At 45.7% G+C, this 12,216-nt stretch overlaps 1 protein-coding gene across 1 annotated transcript in view; it reads left to right on the plus strand.

Moving 5' to 3' along the window:
* RBL2 (RB transcriptional corepressor like 2) overlaps positions 1-11,490 on the plus strand; it is a 77,468-nt gene extending 65,978 nt beyond the window's left edge. Inside the window, exon 23 of the mRNA XM_070613654.1 lies at positions 10,374-11,490. The gene's annotated coding sequence lies outside the window, so the exon portion shown is untranslated. The remainder of the gene's footprint in view (positions 1-10,373) is intronic.
* The last annotated feature ends 726 nt before the right edge of the window (positions 11,491-12,216 follow it).

Raw genomic sequence — 12,216 nt, forward strand, 5'->3', positions numbered from 1 at the left:
AAAGTGTTGCAGTGGTTCAGCAAGAGACGAGTGCATGAATTTGATGGTGGATGGAGAAGTGAAGGAGTGCCAGAGATATTTACAAGGTGGAATGGACAGGACTTGGCCTGGATTAGATATGGGGGTAGGTGAAGACAAGGGCGGGTATCATGGACGATGCCTAGATTTTTGGCTCGAGCTACTGGATGAATGGTGAGGCCATTCACTGAGATGAGAAACAGTGAACCGTACTGTTTATGGGAGGGTGGGAAATGGGGAAATAGTCCTGTTTTGGATAGGCCATGCTTGGGGTGTTTCTGTAAGTACTGGTACTTGCATGCCTGACACTTCCCCTTCCCCACTGCTGACAGAGTCTCGATTGTTCTGGAGGTGTCCAACCCTCCAGTGGTTCCCCTTCACTGTGAGGGCAAAGAGCAGACTCCTTAGCATGGCTGTGGGTCCATCCCTGCCTGTCACCAGGCTCCAGCCACTCGCATTCTTTTAATTCCTTGGAGGCACAATGCTCTCCCGTCCTGCCCCACCACAGGAGGGAGCCTTTGCACTAGATGTTCTCTTTGCCTGGAATATTCTTTTCTCTCCCCCGACATAGATCTCAGCTCAAGCACCGCTTCCTCAGGGCAATTTTCTGTTTACTTGGGAGATGACTTATTAGCGTCTGTCTCTGCTCTGTCGTGGAAGCTGCGCCAGGCAGGAACCGTGTTGCTTTTGCTCTTCATGGCCCCTGGCACCCAGTCCAGTGCCTGGACATAGTAGGTATGCAATAAATACTTGACAGACGAAGGACAGAAGGGACTAAAGTATATTTAAAACACCTGCCAACCTGCACGCCCCCAGCTCTGCACCAAGAAAGCAGCTCATTATCAGAATGTGGATGATTTATTCAAAGAGAAATGAGGAGGCAGCCTCCAGGTACCATTTCTTTGAGACTAAAATACAACTGAGGAAAAAAACCCAGCTGACCTTAAACCTTACCTAGAAAACATTTTCAGTCACTTGATACTGGATTCATTGTTCTAGACTTTTGGAGCATGTCTAATATTTGTGGGGAAAGATTAATTCTTGCATCAGGACTAATAGATGTGATCTCAGTGAGTACTCAGGACACCTGCTCGTGTTCTAATCAGCAAAACATTCACTGAATCCATTCTTCTTTTGGTCTCTGGGAAATTAATTGTACAAAGCAGTTTAGATCAGTTTAGTGAAATATGTATGTATTTCACACATGTGCACACACAGGAGCCAATTTTTTAGACCTATCCATTAGCCCCTAAATCCTTTTCTGAAAGGTAGATTCCTGTACAGTGTGGTACACGTATCACCGATCACATGTACTGTTCAAGAAACGTGAGATGATTACATAGCTGTGCATTTGTTTTAATACATCAGAAAAAAGTATGACACACCAGAACCATGATTTTATGGACAGTGATGTTTAGGATGAACCACGGTAGGCATTTAAGTTGTTTTTGAAGTGAATGGATTTAGGGGAGTACGCTGAGTAAGTAATAATTCTACAGTTAGTCATGATCCTCAGATATGGCGGAAATCATGCATTTGTGACAATGATTGACGGTTGAGAAACAGTGCTATAGGGGACGATATGGCTTTTGCCCTTTCTCCATGCTCACTGATCATTACCGTTCTTGCTGACAACGTCACAAATGTGCTTCCAAGTTTTTGGTTGCATCAGATTTTCTTCCCTGTCCTGTTCCCCATAAGTCCTGGCGCCTGAGTAAAGTCATGAGTGGACAGATGGATGGATGACTGGATAGACAGATGAATTTTACAGAGTACAACATTTCAAATTTAAGAGTAGGTGTGGACCACTGTGAATGTTTATGCCTTAAGGAAAAGCAGCCCATAGACAACGTTACAGCTCGTGGGGGGCTGGAGGAGCATTGATTTCCTTTTGTAATCAAACAGCGTTTGAACGTGGCATGTCGCTACAAATAACCACCCACTCTCTGAGCGGTCTGCTAACTATACCACCAGCCACAAGAGCAATCTTTCATTGGTGTTATCTTTGCAAAAACCACCTCATTCTGTGGTTTCAAAGCATTCGGAAAGATGATAAAGCTCAAGGTTAGTTTTAGCTAGAGTGGCAGGTTCAGAAAAAAACCAAAGGGAGAGAGAGAAAGCAATATTCATCCATTGATAAATAATTCCAGGTCTGCTGTGGGCGGGGCACTGTTCCAGCCACAGACACCTTCCTTTCTTACAATAGTGATTCGTGGAAGACAAGGAGCCTCGGTGGTTTTGAGAGCCTGCCACCTAAAAGAAATAACATTGTTCAACATCATTTATTCCAACTTTGTATTATGAAAATTCTCACACAGGAAAGTAGACTATGGTGACCATCCTTGTACGCAACACCTAGATTCAACAATGGTTATGGTTTAATGGTTTTGCCATATTTCCTTTTCCAAACTAATTTTTTCCTCCTGAGTCATTTAAAAATAAGTTGCAGTCATCATGACCTTCCTCCTAGATACTTCAGCGTGTATCTCTCAAGGGCAAGGACATTCCCCTGCAGAACTACAGTGCCACAGACACACTTGAGAAAATTCTCTGAATTCCTAGTCTCATTGCCTGTCCACGCCTATTTAAATTGCCCAAATTGTCACACATCATAAAAAAGCTTTTATAGTTATTTTCCTAAGTCAGGATCCAATCAGGATTCTTTTGTTGCATTTGCTCATTCTGTCTCAATCTCTAGAACAGGCCTCCCGCCCAGCCCCCTATGATGTGGGCTATTCGAACAGACCAGGATGTCTCTCTTTCTGGATTTCCTGTGATGTTCCGCTCCATCCTCTCTCCTTGTATTCCTTGTATTGCTTGTAAACTGTAAGGTCTGAAGACCTGATTAGATTCGACACTTCTGGCAGGAGTCCTTCATGGTGAGGAGCTTATGATTTCTCCTTGGACTATGGACTGAGTGGAACTGCAGCCTAATGTCTGTGCAGGAACAATTAAGAACGGACACAGGCTCTGCGCTAACACAAGTTCCTCCACTACCGGATACTGTAAATATTAGTACATTTTGATGTTTTCAGTTGGGTCCTTTGGCCATTCCTACTTCCCTCCTGTCAGTGACTTTGTTCTCAGAAATATCAATAAATCGGACATGCTCGCATGGCCCCTTGCAGGGTACTTTCTGCTAGTCACGTCGAATCCAGTTCACAAAAGCTGAACGTGGTTCCGAAGACACTAGGTGGCGAGCTGTGGTTGCTGTGCCAGCAAATGTTAGTGAGGGGAGCAGTGAGATCCTAAGGATGGACGTTTATGCATTTCACACTTGAACACTGGCCACATCCTCTCTGTAGCCAAGCTGAGGCCGCGGGTCCCTGTAACTGGTACCTGTAAGAACGCTCACTTTTTTTATTCTCTCTGATGTGACAAGGTACCAGATATTCCTTAATGTGTGGCAAAGAGGAAATAAAGACTGCTTGAAGGAATATCACAGCCAGGTGCACCCTTGCTGCCTCTGGGAATGTGTCTGCACAGAGGCGGCAGCACAAACTACTGCCCTGTAGCCTAATGAGTTCACGTGTATTTGCATTTCCCCCAGGAACAGGCAGCAGTTTCCCCGACTCCATTTTATGGCGCTTCCCCTTCAACTGACACTAACACGCGAACCTTTCCCTGTTCCTTCCAACGCGGCCCTGAACTCGGAAGGCGCTGGGTGTCTAAGAACCCCCAGGGTTGGTGGTCGAGTGCCCTCTGGTGGGCAGTGGGAAGAATGCATGCAGCCAAATCATTTCCCTAAGTATGTTTTTCATGGAAAATAATATGCGTACATTTTAAGCAAATCTATGCTCTTAAAAAAAAAATCCTGCACCTACATTTGCATTCCTGAAAATAATTCATGCGTAGCAAAGTTTTATATTTCCCTGAAACAAAGTGCTTAATAGTTTCAAGCAGGGTGGCATCGCCACAGGAGTTCAAGCACACGGAGACTGGATTCAGGAGAAGCGGCTTTACTGAACCTTTGGTCTGAGACACCGTAAACGCCTTGAGGGTCTTATCTCAATCCATTCCTCAGGGCTGCCCCACCTGGAAAGGGTCATGCCTTTAACCCCGAGCCCCCGGGTTGGTGTCCTCCCACGTGGACTTACCCCTCTACAACCACCTTCCTCCCACCTCTGTCAAAACCAGAACTTGAATCTTCCTCCCCTAAGGATAAGTGGCCAGGGCAGTTGAGCCGCTCCGCGCACACGAGGGCTCACGGCCTTAAGTCCAAGCGGGGAAGCGCCCGGAGCGCAGAGGATTGCGTCCTCCAGAGGACACCGCCCGGGGCAGCGAGGGCGGCGGCGGGGGTTAGGGGCGCAGGGTGGTGCGGGGAGCAGGCGGTCGCCGCCCCCCTCCGCACGGCTCCGCACTCCTGGCACGCAGGCGGGCTGCCACAGTGCCATGTAAGGCCTGCCCCAAGCATGCCCGCGTGGCTACGGTCGAGGGTGCTAAACTAGGGGATGGCGTCTGCGTCTAGGTACAAATGCGGGGGCAGAGGTGTCGCCGGGAGGTGCAGTCACTCAGATGAGTCGCTCAAGAGTGAGGCCATCACCCGAGGGTCGTGTGAGCCAGCTTCTCGGGACAAAAATTTAATCGCTGATCGAGTCAAAGCTGCGCTGTTCGGTGTCTAAAGGTGTCAGCAGGCTCCTTCCGGAAGCACATTAACCCAGGCCAGGAGCCCTCCAGGGCCCGCTGGGGAAACCCGTTACCAAGAGGGTTTGGGAGAAAACGCGCGGCCCCAGACCACTTCCATTCTCATCTTCGCTCCCCACAGCGTGTTTCCTCGGGTCTCTCCGCCTTAAATCCCACAGCATGCGGTGCGGCAGGAGGCCCTGCCTGCCACAACCGTGGGGGCCTGGCCTTCCTCTTCCCTGCTGGGATAGCCCCAACTCTCAGCCATTGTGCCCCCTGCGGCCCTTCAGGAAACGGGCGATGAGAGGGTGCGCCACTATTGCTTCCTGACCAGAAACGTCCCTCAGCAGTAAGAGGCAAGGTCACACAGCACAGAGAGGAAGAGGAGCAAGGGCTTCTGCAAAACAGATAAGCCCCAGTCATTCGTCTGCCTGCACTGCTGCCAGCCTGGTCCGAGCCACCAGACCTCTGACCTCCCACCTGGATGACCGCCAGCCTCCTCGCTGGGCTCTGGCTTCCCCGGCCTCCATTCCGTCTCCTTTCCCTCTGTTCTCAACACGACAGGAAGAGTAAGCACATTAAGCCTCAGGTCAGGCCGTGTCACTCAGCTCAAACCGCTCAGCGGTTTCCCATCTCATGCAGACTGAAGGCCTATGAGCCCCAGGTAATCCAGCTGCTGCCACCAGCTCGCCTGTCCCAGGCTCCCTCTCTGACTTCATCCCCATGCATATTTCCCCTCCTCACTCCACTCCAGCCCCACGGACTCTAAAACATTCCATGCATGCTCCTGCCTCAGGGCCTTAGCGCTTGCTGTTCCCTCTGCCTGGAATGCTCTTCCCCCAGATATCCACACAGTTCATTCACAACACTTCCATTTTTCTCCCCCATCAATACATGGTATTTATTACATTGTAGGCTTTCAGTGCTGATACAAGAAAAATGGTATGGCTAGTTATTTTGTTCTTAAATGTTATGAAGAGTTGTGCTGAAATCTGCCAATCTCTGCTGATATAAAAATGCAGTTCCCAAAACACAGCTGTCAAAACACTGTGGGAAGTTTTGCAATACTGTGTTTCATTTTAAAGTGATGAAATGCTTGGCCAGTTAAGACATAATTGTGAGTAACTGGATTATTTTGTTCAGTGTAGGATCTCATTATATAGAACAAGAAATTGATATGTTAAAAGTAGAAAAGAAAGTCTCTTCAATAAGCGGTGTTGGGAAAACTGGACAGCTGCATGCAAAAGAAAGAAAGTAGACCATTATCTTATACCATACACAAAAATTAACTCAAAATGGATTAAAGACGTGAATGTAAGACCTGAAACCATGAAACTTCTGGAAGAAAACATAGGCAGTACACTCTGATATTGGTCTTAGCAGTACCTTTTTGAATATGTCTTCTGTAGTGAGGGATACAAAAGAGAAAACAAACAAACGGGACTACATCCAACTACAAAGCTTCTGCACAGCAAAGGAAACCATCAACTAAACAAAAAGACAACCTACCAATTGGGAGAAGATCTTTGCAAACCATATATCTAAGGGGTTAATATCCAAAATATGTTAAGAACTCATACAACTCAACAACAAGAAAAACTAACAACTCGATCAAAAAATGGGCAGAAGATATGAACAGATATTTGTCCAAAGAAGATATATAGATGGCCAACAGGCACATGAAAAGATGCTCAGGGGCCAGCCCCGTGGCCAAGTCAAGTTCGCCCGCTCTGCTTTGGTGGCCCAGGGTTCAGATCCTGGGCGCAGACATGGTACCACTCATTAGGCCATGTTGAGGTGGCATCCCACATGCCACAACTAGAAGGACCCACAGCTAAAATACACAACTCTGTTCTGGGGGGATTTGGGGAGAAAAAAGCAGGGGAAAAAAAAAAGAAGATTGGGAACAGTTGTTAGCTCAGGTGCCAATCTTTAAAAAAAAAATGATGCTCAACATCACTAATTATTAGGGAAATGCAAATCAAAACCACAAGGAGATATCACCTCATGCCCTTCAGAATGGCTATTATTAAAAAGACAATAAATAACAAGTGTTGGAGAGGATATGGGGAAAAGGGAACCCTTGTGCACTGTTGGTGGGAAGGTAAACTGGTGCAGCCACTATGGAAAATAGTATGGAGATCCCTCAGAAAATTAAAAATAGAAATACCATATGACCCACCTAATCCACTACTGGGTATATATTCAAATAACACAAAAACACTAATTCAAAAAGATACATGTACCTCTATGTTCATTGCAGCATTATTCATAATAGGCAAGATCTGGAAACAACCTAAGTGCTCATTGACAGAGGAATCAATAAAGGAGATGTGGTGTATTTATACAATGGAATACTATTCAGCCATAAAAAGAGGAGATCTTGCCATTTGTGACAGCCTAGATGGACCTCAAGGGTATTACGCTAAGTGAAATAAGTCAGAGAAACACAAATACCTAATTAAGTCACTCATATTTGGAAGATAAAATAATAACAACAAACAAACCGACACAAAGAATACATTGGTGGCTACCAGAGGGGAAGGGGGTTAGGGTAGGGTGAAAGGGATAAAGGGGACGTTTGTGTGGTGACAGACAGCACTGGAATTTTGGTGGTGACAGGCTACACGGAAGTCTAAATATAATGATGTACACCTGAAACTTGGATGCTGCAAACCAATGTTACTTCAATAAAAAATAAATAAATGAAAAAACAGTAAAATTTCCTTGAACACATATGCAGCAAATATAGTTTTGTTATTTCTTTTTTACGCTAGTTTTCTTTAAAAAAAAAAAAACCCAAAACTTTATTGAGGTATGATTGATGTATAAAAGGCTGTACATATTTAATGCATACCACTTGATGAGTTTGGCGATAAGGCCACACCCATGAAACCATCACCATAATCTCGGCCGTAAACATGTAATTCACCTCCCACAATTTCCTCCCATCCTCTTTAAGAACACTTAACCTAAGACCTACCCTCATGACAAATTTAAGTATACAAATTAATACTTAAAACTATATTTATTTGTGTATGTGTCTGTTTTTATGTCAGTACCATACTGTTTTGGTTGCTGTAGCTTTGTAATATATTTTGAAATCAGGAAACGTGATGCCTCCAGCTTTTTTCTTCCTCTGGATTGCTTTGTCTATTTGGGGTCTTTTGTGGTTCCATATGAACATTAGGATTTTATTTTCTCATAAAAAATGCTATTGGGATTTTGGTAGGTAGGGCATTGAATGTATAGATCGCTTTGGGTAGGATGAACATTTAACAACATTAATTCAGTCCAGGAACACAGGATGTCTTTCCGCTTATTTGTGCCTTTTAAAATGTCTTTAATCAATGTTTTATTGTTTTCAGTATACAAGTCTTTACCTCCTTGGTTAAGTTTATTTCTATTTTATTATTTTTGATGTTATTGTCAATGAAATTGTTTTCTTGATTTCCTTTTTGGATAGTGGGTTGTTAGCATATAGAAACACAACTGATTTTTGTATGTTGATTTTGTATCCTGCAACTTTACTGAATTTATTAGTTCTAGTAAATTTTTTGTGGAGTCTTTAGTGTTTTCTACATATAAGTTCATTCCATCTGCAAACAGAGAGAATTTTACTTCTTCCCTTCTGATTTGGATGCCTTTTATTTCTTCTTCTTGCTTAATTGCTCTGGCTAGGACTTCTAGTATGTTCTAGTATGTTCAATAGAAGTGGCAGGAGTGGGCATCCTTGCCTTGTTATGGATCTTAGAGGAAAGCTTTCAATTTCTCACCATTAAGTATCATATTAGCAGTGAGATTTTCATATATGGCCTTTACTGTATTGAAGTAAGTTCCTTCTATGCCTAACTTGTTAAGAGTTTTTATCATGAACAAATGTTGAATTTTGTTAAATGACTTTTCTGCATCTATTGAGATGATATGATTTTTATCCTTCATTCTGTTAATGTGGTGTATCACATTGACTGATTTGCATATATGGAACCATCCTTGCATCCCAGGGATAAATCCCACTTGGTTATGGTATATAATTCTTTTCATCAGTCAACCTATTTAGAGATATTTTTTCCTTTTTCTCCCCAAAGCCCCCCGGTACATAGTTGTATATTTTTAGTTGTAAGTCCTTCTAGTTGTAGCATGTGGGACGCTGCCTCAGTGCAGCTCGATGAACAATGCCATGTCTTTGCCCAGAATCAGAACCGGCGAAACCCTGGGCCGCTGAAGCAGAACGCATGAACTTAACCACTCGGTCACAGGGCCGGCCCCTAGTCAACGTATTTAGTTTCCTTCTTAAATGCTTCCTTGTCAGTGATGTCTTCCTTGACCACCTGACTTAAAACAGCAACTCCTTCCCATTCTCCAGGACCTGCTTTATTTTACTCCATAGCATTTATCAGCAAACATACTAAATAGTCACGTTTGTTTATGGTCTGTCTCCCCCAACCCATCCCTGACCCATGTAAAGCCAGTGAAATCAGGGATTTTAATTTTTTTCTGCTTTGGTCACTTTTTTTTTTTTTTAAAGATTTTATTTTTTTCCTTTTTCTCCCCAAAGCCCCCCGGTACATAGTTGTATATTCTTCGTTGTGGGTCCTTCTAGTTGTGGCATGTGGGACGCCGCCTCAGTGTGGTTTGATGATCAGTGCCATGTCCGCGCTCAGGATTCGAACCAACGAAACACTGGGCCGCCTGCAGCGGAGCAGGCGAACTTAACCACTCGGCCACGGGGCCAGCCCCTTTGGTCACTTTTATAGCCCTTTTACCTAAAAAAAAAAATAGTGCACAGTAGATATGTGTTATGAGCTGAATTGTGTCCTTCCTAAGTTTGTATGTTGAAGCTCTCACCTCCAGAACCTCAGAATGTAACTATATTTGGAGACAGGGCCTTAAAGAGATGATGAAATTGAGGTCATGTGGGCAGGCCCTAAGCTGACTGGTGCCTGGTGAAAGGAGGCAATTTGGGCCTACAACGGGACCCCAGAGATTCACCCTCAGAGAGCAGACTGTGTGAGGAGGCAGCAAAAGGGAGGTCCCCTGCAAGCCAAGGGGCGAGGCCTCCGAGGAAGCCACACCTGCCAGCACCTCGATCTGGGATTTCCAGTCTCCAGAACTGTGGGAAAATAAATTCCTGCTGTCTGCCCAGCCTGTGGTGTGGTGTTAGGGCGGCCTGAGGAGACTAATTCAGCATGTAAAGATTTGGTGACTGAATAAATGCCTTTGGAAGGCCTGGAATGCTTGCTTCCTCACAGCTGTGTACTGGCCTCATTGTTTTTCTTCTTCCCACACTAAGATGAGTGTCCATTCTGCAGTCCTCACTCCTAGAGGCGTCTGTTGGCCCCGGGGAAAGCCGGCCTGTGACTAGGGTTTCCCGATGCGCTGTATCAACATGGGGCTGGGCCACGTTTGAGCTCCGCAGGCGCCAGATGCACCAAGGTGCTCTAATGATGCTTTATCCAGCGGCCTGCAGCGTGGGTCAGCAGAGTCGGCAGTCTCCCATAATGACTCTCTGACCGCACTTAGAGTCAGGAAACCCTTTAACCAGAAGGGGCCGTGAAGATCACTGTAACGGTGGAAGCAGCAGTGGTGGTAACAGTAGCTATAATTGTTGTTGTTGCTAACATTTATTGAGCTGTTACTCTGGGTCAGTGTGATGAGCATTCTATACGTTTTAGTTCATTTAATCCTTACGATAACCCAGTAGGCTAATCCTTACTGTCCCTATCTTGCAGATGAGGAAACTGAGGCTCAGAGAAGGAGGCCACAGCCAGAGAAGCAGCAGAAATGGAATCTGTTTTGATGTCTTCCCTCTCACCAAGCTCTGCTTCTCCTCCAGATAACAGCACCCTACTTTCCCTTGAGAGCTCACCCTCCTAACTTGCTCTTCATCCAGGTTGTTCAGATGGGACTGACTCCGCCCCTCAACCCCAGCTCCAAGTGAACCAGGACTGGCCAATCAGAATATTCCACTCCTTCTCACTCTCCACCACCCCCGCTGGTTCAAGGATTGTCATGTGATATGAACTAGTCTAAAGACCCTCCATTCTGGGGTCTTGGACTTCTGGCAGAAATCTTGGGAACAAGAAACTCTTGGTCCTAAGCTGAGAGGATGTCAGCCCTGGACACCACCTTCGGCAGGCTTGGTTCTTCATGTCTCTCCGTCCAGCGGTCCCAGTTCCCAGCAGAGGGACTCTGATGGTCTAGCACAGGCCAGGCCTCCAGTCCACATCGTTGTCTGTGGCTAGGAGGATGGGGTGGGGCACAAACCACCACATAGCATCAATCTCGGATGCCAGGAAAACAGACATGATAAAATGAAGGTCAAAGCTCTTGCCAGTCCCAACCTCTCCATGGGTAAAAATGGGCCCCCATCTGTCCCCATTGACTCCATGACCTGTCTTTGCCAACAAGGTGTTAATAGAATTCTCTAAGCCGTGGGCACAAGGCAAATGGCCCAGCAGATAACATGAATATGGGAATCAAGCCAGGTATGAGCCAATAGATCTAAAACTCTGGCGCTGTGGCCAGGCCACATGCCTGCCTCGATATGTTGCTTCTAACACAACACAGGCCAATGAACAAGGGACCAAAAATGGCCCCCAGGCTGCCAGTTGGCAACCCCTGCAAAGCTGCTAAATAGTGCCCCTTTGGGCTGGATGCCTATCTTCCTATGAGGAATTCTAGCCAATTCATCAGCCAACAGTCTCTGTATGATTGAGAGGTGACACCAAGGAAACAAAGACCTGGAAAATATGTCCTTTTTATGTGAGGGATAAAGAAACAAAGAGTGGATACAGCATTTGACTTCACAAAGCTTGCAGTCTAATTAAAGAGATGTGACAAATGCAAGAGAAAGTGGTCACTGCATGGGTCCCTTCCTTGGATAGGCCCAAGCTGGGGTCTGTCAAGGGTACAGGAGCTGGCAGAGGCAGGTGGCCACAATGGCCACTTCAATAATTTGGCATATGACTCTTACACTGCAGAGAAATCCAGGACAGGAAAGAGAGGCATCTCTTCAATGACGGGACACGCTCTCTCCCATGGTCCTCTTGGTTTGCCCTCTCTCTTGTTTATTCAGGAGAAGGGTCACATTTTATTATTACTGAGCACTTGGTAACCCCATGGGCAGAGGGCCATCTTCCGTATTTACAACACAAGTTGTAAAGATGAGAGAGCAGCCCACTCAAGAATGAGAGGGCTGTCAATCAGCTGGGCCTTCTGTGCTTTTATATCCGTTTTCCTGCAGCTGCGCCACCTCAGCTTGATCTGAGGGAGAATCTCAGTTAACAATTCTCTCAGAGCCGATGGTTGCAAGGAGTTAACGGGAGACCGGTAGCTCCTGGGCAAAAACTTAGCGTAGCCGAGGGGAGGCCTTGGATTGCCACGGATTGTTTCTCCGGTTGGGTAGGTCACGCTCTTCTCTCTGCTTACACAGGAGACAGCTGACTGCATGTTGTGAAAAAGGAGTGTGAAAGAGATGGATTGCAGCACAAAATAGTGACAATAAGCCCCTGGATGACATCACGTTTGGTTTGATAGCCATGGGGGCAATGCGAAGGTTCTCCTGTGACAACA

This window comes from Equus przewalskii, chromosome 3 (genome assembly GCF_037783145.1).
Source record: "Equus przewalskii isolate Varuska chromosome 3, EquPr2, whole genome shotgun sequence".
Taxonomy (NCBI): Eukaryota; Metazoa; Chordata; class Mammalia; order Perissodactyla; family Equidae; genus Equus; species Equus przewalskii.